Here is a 22,772-nt window from a genome sequence, read left to right on the forward strand (position 1 = left end):
TCGTTCAAGATTTAAAGGAATGGTTCGTAGTGCTTTCCGTTTTGGGATCGGACATCAATATTTGTCATTTTTCTACGTTAAGTTGAGCCGAGGTGGAGTGATACGCCGTCAAGAAATAGTTCCTAATCTTCCCTGACTCAAAACACGAGGTCCTCTACTTACTTACTAACCTTAAAAGTAAACTAGAAAACACATAATGGGTTTAATACTGCAAATCATGATCAAGTCAATACTGATAATATGAAAATAATGGATGAATCAATCAAGATAAAGATAATCAGGTCACTTTAGCCAGCTACTTCGAGAGTCAGCTGGGTTCGGGGGACATTTTGCTTATTTGACTTTCAGCTCTACTTTCACAAGGTCAGACAAACTCATGGATGTTTAGAGTACCATCTGAAGGAACAGCTTCTTCAGTCATGATTCCAAATATTCTTAATTTTAAAACTGACAAGAGCTTGAAACGACTGACAGCACCGCCCTGATTCCTGATTTAACTCATGGTCACATACTGGAAGTCTTCATGTTAACTGCAGGGCAGAAATCAAGCTTTAAACGGCATAATAAATCACTGATAGAGTAATGCGGCGGTCACTTCTCCAATAGGCTCTGGACTGTGTGGCACAGCCTCAGTGCTGTACGGAGGTTCAATGAAAAAGTTAAATTCACTGATATATCAAAAGCTCTGGTTAGTGAATATCTTCTGGAGTTATCTGGTCGAGAACCAATCTCCACGCTCAAGTACTTAGTCGTTTTTCATTTAATTTCATCAGAGCTGCAGCCATGTTTACCCAGTTTTGAGTCGAGCTTCCGTTAACCGCTCACCACGCTTCAGTCTGCACAGAAAGGTTCAAATACATCCATGAGTTTGTGATTCCGAGTAAGAAAAACGGTAACATTTCCCTGAAACCGAACTTGTTTTTTTAATTCCTTGGACTGATTTATGAGCCTGCCTGTTGTCAGTCGCTCAGTCTGAGAGCCTCTGTGGGTAAAGCTGTAAACTTTGGTCGTGACTCCTCCTCGTGACGCCGCCCAGCGACAGAAACAACCCGACTGAGAGGACAGGAGGGGGGGGAACCATGAGGAGGGTCTGTGGTCATGCTCATCATTCATACATTCACATAAAACGGGAATCATTAATGTCGTCGTCCGACAGGCGAGCGCACACACCTGGGACGACACTGTGATAGAATAATGGCCCCTCCCACCAATAAATACCGTAACCCCGCCCACTGACAAATAATAAAATACATCACACTGCTGCGTCTACAGCGAGTCCTTAAAACCTACAGCCAGCGCGGCGAGGAACCTTTGTCTACAGTCCGAGAACAGAAACTCATGTACACGTCTCAAACCGTACTAAAAAACGTGGTTTCAAAACAGAGCAGGATAAAAGTGAAAAGACAGCGACGGCGTGCTGCTAGTTTTTCTTCTTCACGTTGTTGTTCGAGGGGAGCCGGGGCCGAGGAGCCGGGATGAGACTTCCCAACGGGACTCGACTCCGAGCCACTTCGAAGAGTTTGGAGAAAACCTGCGGAAAGAGGAGGAGAAGCGGTCAGGTGGGGGGGGGAGGAAGGTGGAGAAGCAGTACCGGGGCGAGTCGTGCTAAACCATATCATCTGTGGGAAACACAGCATGTCTGCCTTAACGTACTGAACTGAGGTCGATACCCAATTCACTTTTTCAGATAAATAAAATTCCCTTATAAACCTCAGGAGTGGAGTGCACCAGCTGGGCATAAGCTGGGCGTACCTCTACGTCCGACGTAGAACCGAAGGTTTAAGATCAAACTAAAGTTATGACTAGTGCACCACTTAGACTTAAGCCCTGTATGTTGTTGCACCCGGGTTGTAACTTGTACGCCTAGTATGGAGCAAGGCGTAAATCGGAAAGACAGACTAGTATCCATAGTACGTAAAACAGGCAAGAAGGATATTATATTACGATGGCAGGGCGTCTTGTTTACATGTTTAACAATTGAAAGGGCATTAAGAAGAGAAAGTCGTCCGTGATCGAACAAACCCACTGGACATCTATTCAGACAGTGAACGGCGAACGGGGCCCTTTCAAAAATACTGTGGGAGACATGATTAATGTTCATCGTCGACAACTGCATGTCGGGCTATAAGACAAGTTTCATTGGCCCTCCAGCACCGATTTCCCTCTCAGTCCGTTCCCGCTGTATCTCTGACAAATCCCTCTTTCTCTTTCGGGGTGCGGCCATTTGGGATTCCCCTTGAGTCATCGCTGACGCTGTGGGGTGTGGGAATTCCCTCTTCTCTGCGGTCCTCTGAGTCTGTAAAATGGCGTTGCTTGGCAACAATTACCGTTTCAAATCAAATCAAGTTTATTTATAAAGCACATTTTAAAACAAACTTCCGGGTCGCGCCAAAGTGCTGTACATGAACAAAAAATATACGGAACATATTGCAATTTGTAGCATTTAAGTTAAAAACAACAAATATAAAGGCAGACACAGTTAAAATACAAAATGAAAAATGTCATGCTCTGCTCACTTTAAAAGGCCAGAGAGAAAAAGTGTGTTTTTAGAGAGGATTTAAAAGCCCCTAGTGTCTGGGCCGACCTCACAGGTAAGGGCAGAGTGTTCCAGAGCCTGGGACCAGCTGCTGCGAAGGCTCGGTGCCCTCTAGTTTTTAGCCTGGTTTTCGGCACTACCAGCAGCATTTGGTCGGCAGACCTTAGAGCTCTGGCGGGGTGTATCGCTGGATTAAGTCAGCTATATAAGCCGGAGCCAGCCCGTTTAGGGCCTTAAAAACAAATAAAAAGGAGTTTAAAATCTATTCGGAACCGAACTGGAAGCCAGTGAAGTGAGGCCAGAATGGGGGTAATGTGGTCACGCCTTTTGTGGCCAGTCAGGAGACGTGCAGCTGCGTTCTGTACTAGCTGCAGGCGTTTTATGGATGCCTGATCCATGCCCACATACAAAGCGTTGCAGTAGTCCAGTCGCGATGTCACAAAAGCGTTAATTACCCTCTCTAAGTCTTTAAAAAGATAAAAACGACTTGGTCTTAGCCAATAGTCGTAATTTAAAAAAGCAGGTTTGACTACGCTGCTGACCTGTTTATCGAATGTAAAGTGCTATTGAAGGTTACTCCAAGGTTCGTTACAGCGGGGAGGATGTTTTTACTCAGGGAGCCAAGAATGTCAACCTGGGAGGCCGGAGGTTGGGGTCCAAAAAAAATTACCTCGGTCTTGCTCTCCTCGGTTTCGCGTGTATTCACGTGGACGCGCATCTTAAGACCAGGCGCAGCTACGCCCGAGACTAGTCAGGCTTGGTGCACTCAGTGTAAATTCTAATCACTACGTCGGACGTAGCTAAGCCCGACGTTAGAGTTAAGCCCTACTTTTTTACGCCCATCTGGTGCACTCCACTCCAGGTGTGAAAGGGTCCCAAGAAGCAGTATGCATTTTGCTAACATTCAGAAAGCTACATCTGATAACACGAGGCAAATCTAAAATAGTCTCGCGTCCTACACAGGAAGTGAAAACATACCTTTCGTGGAGTCCTCTGGAAGCAAAATAAATAAAATAAAGTGGAAGGAGGAAGAGAAAGGTTAAAAAGAAAGCGACAGATGACAGAAATATTGACAAGTTAAACGTTTGAGGAAAAACTAAAGAGTTGTTTTACACAATGTCATTTTATTCAAATATTTATTTTACTTCAGGGTTAAGCGTAATATTTAAATGTCTGTACTTTAACTCCAAATGATAACCGACTCACTTATTAGTATGTTATAGAACACGGCCATCACATACAATAAACATTTTAATGTGGTACCAACAAAGTATTAAAAACTACCCTACAAGATATGGTCTTTTAACTAATTGGCTTTATGAGTGCGCTGGTTTTATTGCTCGTTTCAGTTTAAAAAATAAAATGAATAAATAAAATAAATATTGCTCTTCCTCTCACCTGTTCCCAGAGGGTTTCAGCCACCTGGTCGATGACTCCTCCCACCTCACGGAACTCTCCGGAGTATTTCACGTACGCCCAGACGCAGAGTGCCGTCAGCGCGACGCCCATCAGCAGGTTACAACAGCGTTGCCACGGAGTTGATGCCCACGAAGCCCGTGACCATCGACACCACGTACATCACGAACATGACGGCGAACAGCGTGGCGGGGGTCCGCGCGGCGAAGAAGATGTTCTTGCCGTCGTTGTGCTTGCTGAAGTTGCTGTACGTCTGGTCCAGCTCCGCCTCCAGCTGCTCCTGGTAGCGCCGGCAGAATTCCTCGCCGCCCATTTTCTTAACGCCGCGGAAGTGTTTCACCGACGCCTGCCTGAACTCCAGGTGCCGGCGCTCCAGCTCCGCCGGGTTGATGTAGGGTTTGTCTCCGCCGCAGACCTGTGCAGAGGACAGGCTCAGTGGATTCATGTTATCGACCAAAACCTGGATCTGTAATGTCCAGTAACGACAGGTTTGTGGTGCGTTACCTGATCCATGCCTTTGTTGTACAAGCCTTTGGCTCCTGCTACAGCTGCAAGGTTATTAGCTTCAGCTGTTGCCTAGGTAACAAATGACAAAACAGGTTAAAGATGTAGAATTTGAGTCAACACATGACAAATCAACAGAGAGTCCTATTTACGAGTCGAAATCTACCCCAGCCTGATCTGATAGTTAAGATTTACGACATTTATAAATATATAATAATATTTAAGTTAAACATTCATAAATAAAGTGTCTTTGAGCACCAGGAAAAGCACTATAACAATGATTATCAATGCTTTATCAACATCTGAACAATTCAAAATGTTTGTTCTATAGTGAAAAGGAAACTATTCATATTAGCTGAATATTCAGTACTGTTAAAAATGAATGATCTGGTTTTTGGACAGTCCAGCAGGTGGCGCTGTTTCACAGTGACATTAATGATAATGTGTCTGAGCCGACCTGCAGCATGGACTTGGGGTGAGGAAGCTCCTCTCCCTGATAGATCTTCATGTAAGCCTGAAACACAGAGTCATGAGAGGAGGTGAGACACGAGGGTAATCAGGAGCATTACTCACTCATTGATGAAATAGAGTCCAGAGTCTCTTTCAAGAAGAGATTGAAGGGCCCTCTACTAAATGACCAAGTACCCTTGAGAGCTGTGAGTGTGAAGCCTCATTTGATCTCATGCTTTGTACTGGTGGGTGTCGAGTGCACTCATCCTCGGCTGAGATTGATATTGAAAGTGGATGAGATTGTTGATGTTGTCAGGAATTATGTCTTGAATGTTGTTGTATGGTTTTAAGTGTCGGACCCCAGGAAGAGTAGCTTCTGTCAAGAGCAAAAGCTACTGGGGATCTTTAACATAACATTTTCTTTCTGAACGCTTAAAACTAAAACAATAAATTCACTAAAGACGACGGCAGGGGATTCACAAAAGCCCAAACTTTCTAACAGGACTTTAAAATGGGAAGATGGAGGAAAAATATATGCTTTAATTTGAATGAAAACTATATAATTCTGTCCCCTAAAACTAAGAAGCTTTGTTTGGGACATTTGACATTTATTTTTAATCATGGACTCAAACAAATAAATCCCCCCCCCCCCTCTGTAATTTGGTAACCAAGTCGTTCCTCGTACTGACCGTAAACCAAATGATGGGCAGATGGAATATGAACTCACTTTGAAGTATTGCAACAGGTCTCTGCAGGTGATCTTGACTCCTCCGATCTCCTTCTCCACCAGGTTCTCTGGAGAGAGCAGCGTGGGGACGAGGTTCACCAGCTCCTTCTTGAACTCATCATCGATATCTGACACGACACACACACACACACAATTAATCCTGACTGTTCGCGCTGTCTGAGGAGCTGCTGAGCCCGTGGACGTACCTCTGAGCCGGCCGTCAAAGTGAGGGTTGGTGGCGACCTTGAGGCCGGGGTGAGGCAGCAGGAAGCAGCCGATGTTGGAGAAGCAGGAGTGGATGTGTTTCCTGACGTTCTGCAGCTCCTCGTGTTGGTTCTGCTTCACCTGAACACAGATGATAACGCATCCATTTCTTGCTTTATTTCTCCTTAGCGAGGGGACAAGGTTATGCAGAAATGGGGGGAAAAAACTACGAGGAAACCGAGAACACGGGGTACAAATTAACGGTTATGAAAATAGCTTTTTCCTCCTAGACTTAGAGGGAAATGGTAAACCCTTAGATGCATAAGTGGGTCTTTTTTGACGCGGTGAGGTGGTTTTCTTGAAGTATCTTTGTAATTACATTTTTTTATCATTTCATATTCCAGCTATTCCTCAAAAAACATGTTTTGGATATCATGCCAGTCACATTTTTAATTGACATTTTAAGAAATTATAGTTTTTGTATTTCTACCCCAAGCTTCCATAAGTGGGTCAAAAATTACTCGCATGCATTTCCTCTGGGAAAACGTTTCTTCCAAAATGTAAAAAGAATGTCTAAAATTATTAATTGTGAAAAATTAAATATAAAATATTTCTAGTGTGAACCAAAGTATAATACAAGTGATGTTTCTAAACCAAAATGACAACACATTATTCTAATACGGGTCCATTTTGACCCACTTATGGAAGAGTGTAGGGTCCAGTCACTCGTGCATCTAAGGGTTAAAGGAGTGTTTGAATGTACAGGTTTTAGCTAGCCCAAGTCTGAGGAAGGTTCCAGAAACGGTTCAGTAAAAGATGGGAACAGTGAGAAATGATTGTGACGGATGTAAAGATCCTGCAGAATGTAATGCGCAGTGCCAGTTACCATGCTGCAGACATTGGCCATCCAAGTGAATACATGTCTTTGTTTGACCTTGAGATGTATACCAGCAGGTTGAATACAAACTGACTAAGGACTCAAAACAACATTGTGATCAGGGCCTTATAAACCTGGCATTAAGTTTCCCGAGACAAAGATGCCGCTTACTTTTCTTGTCAGATATTTTCTGAGATCCCAATACATGTCCGATCAACTCTTTTTAAAGCAGACTTCTGCCTGGCTGCTGTCACTGACCTGCAGCCGCTTCTCCAGGAAGCTCCGTCCTCCCTCCAGGCCATACGGGTGCTCGTATGGATAACTCCAGTCTCTGATCAGGAACATCAGACTCTGAACAGACGGACAAATTCAGGTTTATCGATTACACATTTCAAATGTTATTAATGATTATTTCCAGGTATTACAAAATCATCTTATTTATCCATCAACCATTATACCTAAACTCCCCCTCTGTGCGGCAAGTTAACCCGTTAAGCCCCAAAATGACATTCCCAGAACAAAGGACCACATCTTCACTTCGAAAAAGGGGCAAATTAATAATCTTTTTTCTCAAAGCAATGATACACCTGTGAGTTGGATGTAGAAGAGTCAGAATCAATATATAATTGTTTTATTGTAAAGTAAATTCAGATTGAACACATTAAAAAAAGGTAAATTATAGTGTCCGTCCTAAAAAACAAACCATTACTTATAGTGAAAACCACCCTTGGCTGATGGGATGGTAGACTAAAAGCTTTAGGAATCCAATATATAACATAATAAGTACCCTGTATCAAGATTGATGCAAAACAAGTGACATTTGACCTTTTTAGAGAGATTTAACAAAAAAAACCCACTTCTGGGGTCATTTGGGTGGAAATGGGTGTATCTGCCGTTTCTCTGGAACCCATTGGTCGATGTTGGTGATTGACAGCTCTTTTTAACTGCTAGAGCCAATAGAATCGAAGGGGAAGTTCCACAGACACACAGAGCTATGCGCACGCAGTCGAAAGCAATGTTATGCTCTGAAAACTGAAACCTAGGCTCAAACTAGTAAATATGAAGATGGATTATCAGAAATCATTTCAAACATTGGATTAACCTTCAGCAGCGTTTTTATCGTTTTGATGCCATTGAACACGACTTTTTATCAGAACAGCTAAGGTAAGCATCTCCGTGTTTCCTCCGTGAAGCTACGTGTTGTGATGTCTGTTTTCGCTTCCCCTGTCGCGAGTTCGGATCGCTCAGTGACGATACTAATACTTCTGGAATCAGTGGAATCTCAGTTCGCTAATCGCCATCTTGTTTTTGCAGATACGATAAGTAATAAGGGTATTTAAGCTGTGAGTTCTGTGCTATAGCATTCTTTCACTCAGGGCTCATTTAGACGCTTCTTGTGAGACTTGTGTTTTGTTTCGGTAAAAATGGTTCGTGTCGTCAGTTAGCCGAGTGTCTTCCCGTTAAGTGGGTATGACACATTAATAGTTTCATAAATGTTAAGAAGCCCTGGGACAGTTTCACGAAAGAAAAAAAAAGCCCCATGCCCCCGCTTAACAGGTTAAAGGATCTTTTTAACTATCAATAATAAAGCTACGGCAACGTTTTTTTAAACTGAGTGGAATTCCAGTCATTACAAAAGTCTCATTTAGTCGTTCGATGATTTAGTCAAAATGTTGTTTACATCTTAGACTGTAAACAAAGTCTAACAATCGAACTACATATAATTGTGAAGACAGTAAGGGTGGTTAGCAGATCCCCACCTGAAATGGTTTCTCATAAACTTCCTCCATGGCCAGCCGCCCGTACTCCGTGAAGAGCTGAGGAGAGAAGACACCACAACAGTCATTAGGCTCAATTAGTGTTGGAACAAACGAGTGCATATCTGATCATCCGGTCCATGAAAGCTTTCCCATCCGCTGCTCTAAAGGACTCAGCGGGTTATTTTTCTGCTGCAGCAGGACATTTTGTGGATGAATTGATTGAGGTTGGTTGCCTCATTTCAGCTGATTACATTTAATGAAGAGATGTGCAGGGACCATGTGGGCTTTATTCAAACTTAATTGCAATAATAGAACAATTAAAAAAAAACATCTTTACGGTTTGATTGATAAAATCAAGTTTTATTTATATAGCACATTTATAAACGATGTTTGGTCGGAGCCAAAGGGCTGTACATATAATAAAAATAGCCTACAGTGGAGACACTTTACAGCAAATACAACAGCACAGATTGTTCAGAATATCAGTATGAGAAAAACGACACCTTCCGTCCTTAGTCCCTCTGTCCTTAGACCCTCTGTCCTTAGACCCTCTGTCCTTAGACCCTCTGTCCTTAGACCCTCTGTCCTTAGACCCTCTGTCCTCAGACCCTCACATCGTACAAGGAAAAACTTCCAGAGAAACCCCACAGTTTAAAGGGAACATGGGAGAAACCTCAGGGAGAGCAACAGAGGAGGGATCCCTCTCCCAGGACGGACAGACGTGCAATAGATGCTGTGTGTAAATCGAAGAGATAATACATTTCACAGCATATAGACCGAATGTTAGTAAATGCATGCGTCTGTAATAAGAAGCTGAATCCACGAGGATGTCAGATTGACAGCTGATCTGTGTCGGCACCAAAGATGGAAGAAATTTTCCGCTGTGAGGGACGTTCAGTTGGAGCTGCTTTCAGCCTCATAAGGCGCCTGGGTTTAGTTCACATTGACCTGAACGCACCGCAGAGCGCCTGATATGGAGATCCTCATCACAAGAATGAGAGCTTTAACAGAAATGCTGCTGTAAATCTGACGGATTAAAACCAACGTAAATGGAGGGTTCTGCTAGCGCTGCTCGATTAGGGCAAAAATCATAATTTGGGTCAATAATTGATATCACGATTATCCATGTAATTTGAAAACATCCATTTATTGAAAAGAAGTATTTGAACAGTATGTTTTTAACAGTTTATTACCCTGAACTTTAAGTATAATTCAACAACAAAAAAAATGCAAAATAATAATAAAAATATTCGTTTTATTTTGATTATGTTCTTTTCATAATCGTTGCAAGCCAAAATCGTAATTGCGATTAATTGAGCAGCCCTAGGTTACGCTTCACTTATTTTTAAAGAAACCCATGTACCGGCAATGCACACCCGCATTTCACCCATCCTAGTTTTAGGAGCAGTGGGTAGCTACTTTGACTAGGAAGCATTTTGGGGGTTCGTTGCTTTGTTATCACAAAGGTCAAATGGTGCAAATTGACCGAAGTGTCCGCAGATCAAACGCAAGGAAAGCGGTTTGTCTCAATCACTCAGAAAAAAGGTGCTCTGAAATGTTTAATCTTTAAAATGTAATATTGGTCTTTTGTAAAACTGTGTGCAGGCTGATCACTGACCTGGAGGTGCTGGAGGTCGTCCTCCTGGACATTCTGGGACAGGTTGTACACCTAAAAACAAACCGGTTAGTCAGCTGATGCGATGACTTTACAAACACAGAACTAATCTTAATAAAAACAACAGCTGGAGCAATGAAATGCGGCTGACCATCACAGAGCTGGTCATGGTGCTGAGAGCGAACAGTGTGGCACAGTCTTTGATGGTGGACTGGCTGTCAAACGCCCCCTGTGTGTCGATTAGTAAAACTGCGACCTGCAACAACAACACACAAATTAGTTGGGATGAACGCACACAACACTGAAGCAAACTGAAACATGTTTTTAAGAGGAGGATTTAAAGCAGGGGTGTCCAAACTATGGCCCGGGGGCAAAATGCGGCCCATTTTGAAACTCAGCCAATTCAAATGAAATATGGCCCTCAAATTAAACTTGTGCTTTTCATGTATTGTACTAATTAAATATACATCACAGTATTCACGTGTGCCCACTTTTCAAATAAATTCAATTAAAGTTGGAAACATTTTCAAACTACCGTACTTTTCGGACTATAAGCCGCGACTTTTTCCCCCATTTTTGTTGTACAGCTACCGGCCACTAGGGAACCTCCTAAATCTATGGATTGTACAGGTAAAATTAACCACCTTTAACACTACGGGCTCTATGACCGGTCCGCGCCCGCCACCTTTAAGCGGCGGCTCCAGCAGGAAAAGCTGGAGGCCGGAAAAGAGTGAGACAGGTAGCGCGCCAAAGTAAAAGTGGAACCGAGAGACAGAACGAGAGCGAGACAGACGGACAATTTAGCTGCTGCGGCTCATATGCAGGTGCGCTTTATAGTCCGAAAAGTACGGTAATCTTAGTTGATAAAAAGCCCAATCACTTTTTTTCATAACATATTTTTATAAGCAATCTGAAGCTTCTGTTTTAAGGCATGAGCTGCAAACTAAATAAATGAAACCCTATAGAAAGCTGTGATGAAGGCTGTTGTGTTTCTAACAGCATTTTCCAGTATCAAGCTTAATTTACCTACATTTGATTGAACTTGGCTTATGAGGCAAAATGCCTCTCCTCTAGTGAGCGGCCCAGCCCTTCGTATATTTGTCTGCATGTGGCCCTCGGTGGAAACAGTTTGGACACCCCTGATTTAAAGGTTAAGAAGATGCTGGCTGGTTCCCTGCCTGCCGACCGACTGACCTTGCAGCCGTCTGGTTTCTTCACCACGAACACCTCGCTCCAGGCCAGGATGCCGGTGGTCTCCCGCTCGCAGCCCCCCCGCCAGGAGAAACCGGTCAGAGGCTCCTCCTCGGTGCCGACCCACGACTCCGACTGCACAGAGACAAGAGGACATCACTGATCCTGCTCCACTTTGATATTAGATACACATTCTTGCCACAAGTCACATGAGGAAAGCGTGTTATCGACCTCATTTGAGAGATGAACATTTACTGTGGAACCAGAGGCCGTGGTGGGAGACGTAACTTGTTTATAACCACAGGAAACAGTTTGAAACCAGAGCTGCTTGAAATCCTCTGTTAAAGAGTGGTGTGCTGCAAATGCATCAGCTAGTAGGATCAGTTGTTATGACAAAGAGAACTCCTATTGTTGTTAGATGAGCTTACATTGATGTAACATTTCTTTAAAAAGAGAAACGGTTATTTTAGTTCAGTAACATTACAGCAAATTCACACCAAGATACTTCAATCAGTGATGCTGAATTCAACGCATCGTGGTATACATTCTCAGCTTATGTATGATCCAAAGCCATTTTCTAGACTCCCTCTTTGAGTCCCGTGCAGGAGGTGTGTGAACAGCAGCCCTACTGTAGTCCGACGTGCGTGCAGGGCTTATTCAAAGCATAAAGATGGCTTTCATGTGTGGAATAAGCAGCAGCGAGCTCTGCAGGGGCCCAGCCACAGAGCCGGCATTGTGTCGACCCTAAAATCCTCTTTACAGCATCGTGAAACCCTCCAGAATGTTCCTCACGGCTTACCGTAGATTAACCCGGCCAAAGGTCGAGTCACAAATCAAAAGGTACACTCAGTTTCCTTTGAACCCGGGCACACCTTCAAACTGAAACATGGTAAAGGGAGTGGATTCCTGCTGCAGGCTTTTAAATAGCTTCAAGGTCACCTATCATGCTATTTTTAGGCATATATTATGGGTCTCAGAGATATATATACACACAGACATTTGGAGGGGCTATTGCTCTAAACTGGAAAAAGGGCCTCCCCCTGAAAAAAAACATAAGACCTTTTGAAAATTGTAACTTGTTTTTAATGTAAAAGAAACCAAACGATTTTTACATCACCTAAATTGAACAGTAACTCACATCTCATAACAATATAAGCTAAGGCGACTACTTGCATTCGGTGACTTGATTTAAAAAAAGTGGTGGTCTTAACGCACCGGCAGAGGACAGCGCTGACAAAGTGTGTTTCCCGCAGCGAGACGCTACTAATTGTGGGCTTATCTTGTTGATTCGGCCACAACAGAAAAAAGAAAAACAAACTCTCGCTCTCTCCAGAGGGGCAGGTCAGCCAAAAGGGCCGTTGCCCAGGCAACATTAGCCTGTACCTGTGCACGTCCCTGCATACATGTCTATGATTTGTTTCTCAAAATACAAACAGATCATGCATTTTAGACATCGGTCATACCCCTATATTCCAGCCCCGTTTAGAGAAACACGGATCTTGGGTCCTTAGCTTGAAAAAAAAAAAATGGAAAGAAGAGGAGGCGGAGCTAATGCCTGATCTGAATTCTACCGGAGATAAAGTTAAATTCCGCTGTCATAAAACGCCATCCTGTTTAAACCACATCAAGGATTATCTCTGAAACAGTCTGGAGCTCAAATGCTTTTTCTCTCAGGTTCATCACAAGGTGAGTTCCTTTTTTATTTCCTGCTTTTTAAACACGTGCTCTCCAGTTCAGGTTAGCTCTGATGTTAGCCAGGCATGCTAATGTAAACAAAGACCATATTACATCCAAAACACGTCGGGCATTGTTTCCGATAGCAACTTTCTGTGGCTCCACCATCCGAAATTACTTCACATCGGCAGCAAATCTGCATCCCCCTTTTTAAAAAAAAGATGTGGGTACGGAGGAAAAGAGAGGGGGTTTTATTTTCTGACGCTGCGCGAGTTCCCCGACGCACATATTTATGTATAAAAGACATCACAAAGTGCATTTTGCATGATAGGTCCCCTTAAAAAAGGAAGTTAACTGATGTTTGTTTCAATCAAAGGAGTACCAGTGGGAGAATGAATACTGCAGTGTTTACCCTACCATTGCCTTGGCAGGGCGCTGCTATATATATATATATATATATATATATATATATATATATATATATCATCAAATTGCAACTGAAGTAATCTATCCACGGTCAATTTACACATTGAACATGTGCTCTTTTATTACATAAACTAAACGCCTATGTTATTTATCCAATGTGTGCATGTTTCAGTCCACTGCTTTGCGTATTCACATTCTCCCTCCGCTCTGTTTCTGAAGGACAGCACCCTGCCAATGCAGTAAACCGAGGGGAAACACTGTACTGTTATCCAGTGTTTTACAGTTTAACATTGTGAATATTATTTAATTGTGCAGTGACACAATTCTACCACTTCCAATTAAAACCTAAATTTGGCAAATAAGTATAATTAACACTGAAAACAAGATAATGCTAGGTTTTGGTCGTACCTGAAACACTGCAGACAAACAACACGGTGGCATCAGTGTGTCAAATAATAAATGAAACCTTTTAGACCTTTACGATTCTATAAAGCACTAAAGAAACCTGACAAATGTTTGGGAGAAGTATACACACTAGCACCTCGAGGTGGGATCGTTGCCACAGTAACGCTACAGGTCATTTCAGAAGTTGAAGCATCACTCTCTAACAAAACCGTTAAATCCCCTAAATGTGACGGCTCTGCTGAAGAGGACAAGTACTAAAAATAAGTTTTGCCTTATATAACTTTTGGATTGCAATTTGTGAGTAGCTCTGAATTCCAGATATTTAGAAAACGACCTGGCAATGTTTAATGCGCTGCAGAGACTTTTATTCTGCCATATGTCACACAGACGGCTCTGCACTTGGAAATTGCGGTCGCTGAGAAACTTTCATCTCAGACGTCCATCTCTTTACCGTCCCAAAAGAATTCAGAAGACATAATCGTCTGGCATTACTTTTCTTTTAAAGTTACAACTTCTAAATATAGTATTAAAAAAGATATATGTTTCAAGAGATTTGAACTGTACTTTGCTCAGTATGATGTTTCATATGTTGCTACACCAGCTCAATGACGGCTATGAAGTCATTACATCACATGTCAGACGCTTTTATCCAAAGCGACTTACATACTCAGTACTGTGGACAATCCCCACAGGAGCAACTCGGGGTGAAGTGTCTCAGGGACACAACGACACGCTGACTGCAGTGGGGTTTGAACCTGTGATCCGAACACCAACGCTCAACCCACTGCACCACATGCCATAGTTTCCGCCAGACCAGAGCTGAGAGGGCCTACACCCCGGGGGGGAGGGGGTTGTGTGACATCACGTGACCTGAATTGAGCCGTCCCTTATAGATACTATCTCTTTACGTATTAGTGATGGGAATTTCGGCTCTTCGTGTTTCCACAGTTTACCACGGAGCCTCAGTTTCGCCGCTGCGAGGCTCCGGCGCTCGCAGTTCACGCGCGTGCTCCACTAGCACCCCCCGTCAAGGCTCGCCGGCAGTACACTTTCCGTCACAGGAACACGCTTTGCTGGCGGCGAAAAGAATCCCACCAGACTCCTTTGCCCCTCCAACAGAGAGATGTCCTCGTCCTTTTTCCTTTTCGTCATTTCAAGCGATAAAAACTCTCGATCTTCTCTTGAATTATTTATTTTTTCGTCCAAAAAAAATAAATAACGGCAAGACGCCCCCCTGGCGGAAACGCTGCTAGCACTTCAACGAAAGTTTTGTCAAACTGCTGTTAATGTGGAATAAACTTTATACGACTTAAATGAACTCTGAGGTCAGGAGTGTAAATGATGCCACTAAGATTAGATTCAAGTTCAAGTCAGCTGTGATGTGCTAAGTAATGTACATGTAAATACAGTAAGGGGTGGATTTCAAATCTTACTTAAAAAAATATTTATAAATGATGCTTTTTCGATGTCATAGTAAAAAAGGTACAAAATAAAAATAGGGCCCCATTTATAAATATATCGAGACAGCCGATAAGCCTCTGCAGAGACACGTTTCAGCAGAGGTCAGTGGACAGTGTACCTGTGTGTACATGTAGCGCAGCATGAAGTCCAGCAGGAAGGACTTCCCCTTGCGGAACGCTCCGGCCACGGAGACCACGACCACGTTGAGGTCCTGCACCTCCTCCTTCAGCAGCAGCCGCTCCAGTGCCTCCTCCTGCAGCAGGAACGAGTGCTCCTCCTCGTCCGCCACCACGATCTGCACCGGCCTGGCTACGTCCGGCTCCTCCTCCTCCAGCAGGTCGGCCTCCTCCTCTTCCTCACACCTCATCGGGGACGTGTCAGATTTAAAACCGCGGTCACCTGAGAGGGAAAGCAGTGTTTAATGTCTGACCGGCTACAAGAATCACAACTAACCCGTCTCAACGGGGATGATGAAATGCAAGTTCCTACAGCCGAGCTTTGGGCATTCATTGTGTGTGGGTTTTTTTTCAATCTGGAAAAACACATCTGTGACAACAGAAAGAAACGCATGTCATCGACACCTGGATTGTGTCATCAGCTTAAACTGAACACTAAAGAAAGTGGTGGCGCTTTAGAATAGATGTTATGTTCTCTCCCATCTGCTGTCTGACTACAGTCATGATGGCCGAGTTTCCTCACAGGAATCAATAAACTCTGAAGCGACAGCGGCTTCTAGAAGGAAAGACTTTCCCGACCTCCTCTAGTTAGTGCAGCTTCGCAGGAGCTCAGCCAAGAGGAAGGCTGGGGCCATTATAGGATGGCAGAGCTGGCTGCAGGTTTACAGTAAACACAGAGCCATCAGTCAGTGTTGTCTCAACCTGGGACTAGTAGCCTTCAGCTCTCCTTGTATGGCAGCGTTTACACTTCACTGATCTACAGCCATCTGGAGAAGACGGGGAGACGTATGCGACTCATTTTGGATGCTTTTTGCCAAACAAACGAATGTCAGAATTGAGCATTTCGTCATCTCTTCCTGTAAAATCAGATGATGCAAGCAACGGTGTGTAAATACTGTCTGTAACCAAGGATGTATGACTGTACTTTCCAACACCCAGACATATTTAAAATACTGTAGTGGCATTTAAATGACACCAACTACATTAGCATGATGCTAGTATGCATATTGTTGTCAATGCTTTCCAAAATGTACACAGCTGCCATATTTATTTGTCAGCAAAATGTTCAAAGTGGAATATTCACCCTACTTTCAAAAGCCTGGTCACAGTGTCGCTGCTTAAAATAGGCCCGACCAGGGGAATTTGACCCATTTCACAAGTTGCAAAACAATGTCACCTCTGTAGTGAAATCTGTATGGTGAGGAAACGCAATTTGTCTCGTCCTCAAATGACGCCGAGCAATCATTGCAGAAAGCGTCTTTGCCACCCGAGACGTCAGGTCAAGTGCATCATCTTATTGGGGTGTCCGATCGGAGGAAATATTCATTATTGGATGGTGACGATATTAAAGCTTTAATTTGCCAATGCAAATGACGTGTCGATATCACTTCGAGTTCCTATATGCAAAGTTCTCAATGCTGAGAAATGTCTGTTGACCTTGTGATTACGTGGCAGCTCTTATTCAGACACTGCCTTGTGATTACACAGCTAACCGAGCAGCCTGCGGCCTCATGGGAAGAGGAGCCTTCATTCAGGTCAGTGTGGAGCTGTTGGGCCATGTGAGCGCTCTGCAGGGAGCAGCACAACAACCACGATGATGATCCGCCTCCGACACATCCAGCAGACAGCTCGCTGGATGCACAGTGCGCAGTTACATCATCCCGGGGAAGACGTAACCAGTTCGCAGGTCGACATAAAAACAGTTTTGGGATGTTTTTCCTGACAATGATGTGTGCTTTAAAGACCAGTGATCCGGTAAACTCTGTCTCCTGCTGTTCTCTCTGTACAGGATATGAGCTGCCTGAGGGGGACATACTTCTACTGTGTGCAGCTGAAACAAGAAAGTTATCCGTCAATGACAAATATGATCTTGTTCCAACTGCTCCTGTGCACGGGTGTGGACATTGTCTCTGGTTTATTTATTGAAAAGGGAATATTGGTTGTACAGTTGGTCAGGTGAAACTATTAAATTAGAAGACCAAGCCTTGAACAGCGATGAATTCAAAGATTACTTTTTTTCGAGATGTCCCGAACCGATCACGTGATCGGGGATCGGAGCCGATCACGTGATTTTCAAAAGATCGGGAGAAAAAAAAAATCGGGGGTCGGGATTTTTTTTATAAAATATTTTATTTAATGTTACAAAACAAAAATGACCATGTTCACGTCTTAAAGTCATCCTGAGGCCTTAGTTTTGGTTTAAAGTTACACAACATCATGTATAGTGCTGCGTACCGGTACGCCGAACCGGTACTGGACTTGTAAAAAGTTTCGGTTCAAGTCCGGAACGTCGGGAACCGGTACTTGGACTCGCAAAAAAAACTAGCACTTACGTATATTCTGGTGTCTGTTGTTATTTAAACATTCCCTGATGAACGTTATTCAGCGTCAATAAATGAGTGCTAATCCCAGTGTGCCCAGTGTACAACATCACATGTCATTTCACCTTCGATTCACGGTTTGAAAACGTAGAATTTCGCCACATGCTAATGATAACCGGAAGTGAATAATTTTCAGAATAAAAGTATTAAGTTAATAGTGTGAACTTTCGGTTTTTTCAGAATAAAACTGATTTAAATTAAATAGTCTATTTAATTCAAAATTACGCCATATCAACATTGATTTTAATTTCTAACAGTATGTATGTACATCACTATGTATGTAGTATGTACTGTATAATGTAAACATGTAGAGTTGTAGAAAATACATGGTGTACAGACAGTACAGTACACTCTGGCTGTACAGTCACTACAGTGTAGCCTATACTGTATATTAGGTGTGTAACAGTGTGATGCGTATAGTCTACTCTACACTCTACCTTTCAGCAAAGCTTTAGGGATTTAGGCTCAGTCAGCTCAGGGACTGTTTGGTTACTTTAGTTTGGTAAATGAAATAAATGTTTGAACTTTGTAGTAGTTCACTGTAGTTGCTGTCATCAGTCATTTGTAGACTAAGTGGCAAAAAGTGTTTTTTTTACATTTGTACTTTGTAGAGAAATGTGGACACAAGTTGGAAGGGAGCACAATAAACCTGACGAGTTTGAATTTGAGTTGATTATGAGTTAATTTTCAATTGATAATTAGCTCACAATAAGTTCACTTTAGTTACTCACACAACTTGACACAAGACATGGGTTCAAGTCCTGAACCTGAACCTCTGGACTTGAGTCCGGACCTGAACCTGAATGTGAGTCCAGGTACGCAGCACTAATCATGTATGTGTTGCTTCCTTTGGGCTTGTTTTCAGACCTGGTTGCTTATTCCTCTGAAAGCTGGCAACAGAGTGGGCGCAGTGTCTAATAGTAGCAGTAAGCTAACGAGAGGCTACGTTCAGCTGGTGACTCGGGTCAGAGCAAATGTCAGGAGTTTGGAAGTATTATAAAATTGAAAGCGAAGGCAGTGTAACAGCCAGATGCAATGTTTGCAAGGCAGAGGTTCCGTGTGGTGGAAAGAACAGAGCTACGTTCAACACGACCAATCTAATACGCCACCTGAGAAACAAACGCCAACAACAACACGACGAGTACACAGCGGCCACTCAGGTAACGGCACTGAAACAACCGACACTTTTAAAAGGAAAGAGAAACTGCCCCAGAACAGAGACAAGGCCAACACAATAACAGCCAAGATAGCTGAATTCATCACGTTGGATGACCAATTTGAAATGTGTGCTTTACAGTTTACTCGAAGTTCAAGATGTCTTACAAATTAATTAGTTGCCGACTATTTTTCTGTCAATCAACTGACCTAATAATTGTGGCAGCTCCAGTGTGAACATTGACAGGAGCAAATATGTGGCTGGCTTTTGAGTAGCAACTTAAACTGGATGGATCATTTGCTCATCTTCGACCTTCTGCCTCCTTAAGAGACCTCTTGCACTACAACACACCACGGGAATGAACATTCATGTTTCCGCTTATCAGACGGGTCATTTAAAACTTCCTCATAGCAGATTATGCCTCCTATGATCATTGTTACACCGCTGTCGGCTCAGCAGAGGAACGTGGTCAGAGCGTTATGAGGAAATGTCTGTCATTAAAGTGTCGGAGCGTTCAGAATACAGACTGGTCTGGCTGCATTCACAACAGACAGCATACCTGGCATGCACTGCTGACCTACTGCCCTGGGGACTTTTGTTACACACACACGAGTCAGTCATAAGTAGTATGTCGGGTATACATAACTAAATGATTACATGTTAAAGCTCACACTAAGCAACTTTTACTTTCACCGAGGCAAAACTATCCAAGAACAGTTTCAGACACATAACGGACTCTTCTTACTGAATAAAAGTTGTCAGGTCCACCTAAACTGTATCTGACAACCAGTCCCATTGCTTACTATATGTGTGTAAGAACACACCATTCACTGCTGCTAGTTTAAAGGCATCCTACTTCATTGAAAAGGCAATTTCCTTGTCAGAGGTCTCCAATAACAAATGTTAAGCCTCAAGTATTTCATTGTGCGGTTTGGGAAAGCAGAGGCTTATCTCAAAAAGGGAATGTGGAATAAGAGGATAACCCCACCACCAGTGCAACTATGTATACACATCACATGGTAGATGGCTCAATGTTTGCCCCACTTGGGTCTTAGCACACAGTGTGCAGTTCTGCACACACACGAGGTCAACAGTTTTTGCAGTTAAAGAAACAGGCGACACACGCTCTGTGTATCCAATGATATAAATACATTGTGAAGTTAATCTACATTTGATAAACTGCTTTTGGGAAACAGTCAGTCCAATATTGACTCTGTAATACAGTTCAAACTTGACAGTGGACTAAGGACTGATAAGAAAAACAGCAAGCTAGGTGTTTCATTTCAGAGAGAAACCACAATCTTGAACAAATGATTAACTTTAGTAGAAGCACTAATACCACACAAGTACAATTACGGCATCGAGAATGGTACTTAAGTAAAAGTATTTAAGTCTGATTAATAACAAATAAAAATATCTTCATGTTTAAGAAGCTGGATCTGTGAGAATATTTTTGAACAAGAATCTTATTAGCAAAATAGCTTCCAAATCATTCGTTTTAGTTACTCAAATATAATGTCGGATTGTATAATCTTTACAACAAAAAAACGTTTTTAAAAAAAAAAAATCATAGTTTTTCCTTATTATCGTTAGTCAGGATCTGAATGTATCAAAGTAACTAGTACATACATCTGTAAAATAAATGTAGTGGATTAAGAGAACAGTATTTACTTCCATAAAGTAGTAGAGAAGAAGTAAAAAACTAAAATACTAGTGTAAAGTACCTCAAATGTGTACTTAAGAACAGTACTTGAGTAAATGCACTTAGTTACTTTCCACAACTGATATTGAATAATATGGAGAGGGAAAGGGCTAGCATTATTAATCCTTGCCAAAAAGGAGAGGAAAGTGGATTACCTGGTGGATTTATAAACAGAATTCAGTGTAAAATTGACTGCAGGAGAAGCTCATAGCCTGTTGTGTTAAACCACCCCGTTATGCCCTTGCAAAGTGCACTACCCTATCCCAGATAACATGGCAACTCAAATCAGCAACAGGAGGGAACAGGAGCTCAGGGGTGGAAGAAGTACTCAGATCTTGATCTCAAGTAAAAGTAGAAGTACCAGAGTGTAGGAATACTCTGTTACAAGTAAAGGTCCAGCAATCTAAATGTTAGTCAAATAAAAGTACAAGTGCATACATCAAAATATACTTAAAGTACCAAAAGTAAAAGTAGTCATGGTGCAGATTGGTCCATTTCAGAATAATATATATGATGTGTTTTATAAGTATTGATGCATTAAAGCGTTATCAAAGCTGGTGAAGGTGCAGCTAGTTTGAATGACTTTGTAGACTGCAGGGTAGCTGGTGGATTTACTCCAGGTGGAACTAAAGTCTGATTTAAGAGTTGATTATATTTCACATCATTCATCCAGATCTGCAAGGTTACTAAAAAGGTATTACATAAATGTAGTGGAGTAAAAGCACAACGTGGAAATGTCCAAGCATCTTAAAATTGCACTGAAGCACAGTACTCGAGTAAATGTCCTTAGGTACTTCCCACCTCTGTAACTAGGGTAGTTAACCGAAGCTAACAGCCGTTAACCAACCGTTATTAGTAACAACCATGTTAACATCAGAACAATGAAGAAGTGGCTCGAATAGGCTAGCAGCTATGTTAGCTTGTCCGCTAACAACAAACACATTCAGGTGAAGGTGAGGACAGCCGGGCGGCTTAACAAAACAGGCTTTTTCACGGTAATACACAAGTGCATAGCGGGAATGAATCGGAGTCGCTCCAGGCACTCTTCATGGTCACTGTCAATAGTGGGAGTGCCATGTTTTGAGTGACATTTTAACAATAAAAACGCGTTAATTCCAGCGGGATGAGATGCGATTATTCGACGAGGCGAACCTGCAGTGTCATTTCATAACCGTGTACAAAAACACACGGCTTTATAGACCACGTTTGCTGTCATCTATCCCGTCGCTATCATCATTTTATTTTAACTGTCGATATGAATTTACCTTCTTTGAAGATGCTGTTTTTGGGATTCGGCTGCTTCAACCTGCTCTCCTCCGCCGCCATCTTTCTTTGACCCGCTGATAGCAGCAGACTGCGCTGACGTCACAGTGTTTGAAGCTGTGGAGGGGTCCTAAATACGGAGCCGAAGCCCCGCCCCCTGTCAGTTCGTTTACTCAAGTACTGAGTAAGTACACTACACTCATGCGAGGTACTTGTACTCAAGGGCGTCCCTCTGTGTTGAAAAGTGGTTAGGACACAGGGGGTTAGAAGATTTTAGAACACATACACTTTCAAGCAATTTAATTGGGGGGTTGGGGTGGGGGGGATCAGTCTAAGTTCAGAGTAGATAAAGATCGTGCAAGATGTCAAAATAATGTTTAAATGTAGCCTATACTGATCAGTAGGCCTACATACATTATTTTTGGTCATTTCATAATGAGTAAGGTTGGGTTTGTTCATGACAATGCACTCATGTCATTCATTCCATTTTAACATTGCACATATAAATCTACTTGTTCATTTTACTAGGCCAAACTTTTTGCTTAAGTGCATACGTTTTACTTAAGTAGCCTAGCAAATCGGAATATTGTTTCTTACCTTATGAAATATAAAACATAATACTAATGTTTAACTCACCATTTTCTAATACACTTCCATTTTAACAGAGATTAATCAGTTGTTCTGTGACCCAAATAGGAGAAGGTGCAATTTGTGCATAAATCAAACATATATTGACAGTAAAATCAATTATGTTGGGCATTGTCAAGTAATGCAGCTGCATCACTTGACAGTATGTCATCCGGACCGGACACTAATCCAACAGTATGATTGTATTATAGTTGACATGT

General features: G+C 42.5%; 1 pseudogene; it reads right to left on the bottom strand.

Moving 5' to 3' along the window:
- Positions 1 to 3: 3 nt before the first annotated feature.
- LOC117450027 (atlastin-2-like) lies at positions 4 to 22,013 on the bottom strand (annotated as a pseudogene).
- Between the last annotated feature and the right edge of the window lie 759 nt (positions 22,014 to 22,772).

Source organism: Pseudochaenichthys georgianus, chromosome 1 (assembly GCF_902827115.2).
Source record: "Pseudochaenichthys georgianus chromosome 1, fPseGeo1.2, whole genome shotgun sequence".
In the NCBI taxonomy this organism is placed as follows: domain Eukaryota; kingdom Metazoa; phylum Chordata; class Actinopteri; order Perciformes; family Channichthyidae; genus Pseudochaenichthys; species Pseudochaenichthys georgianus.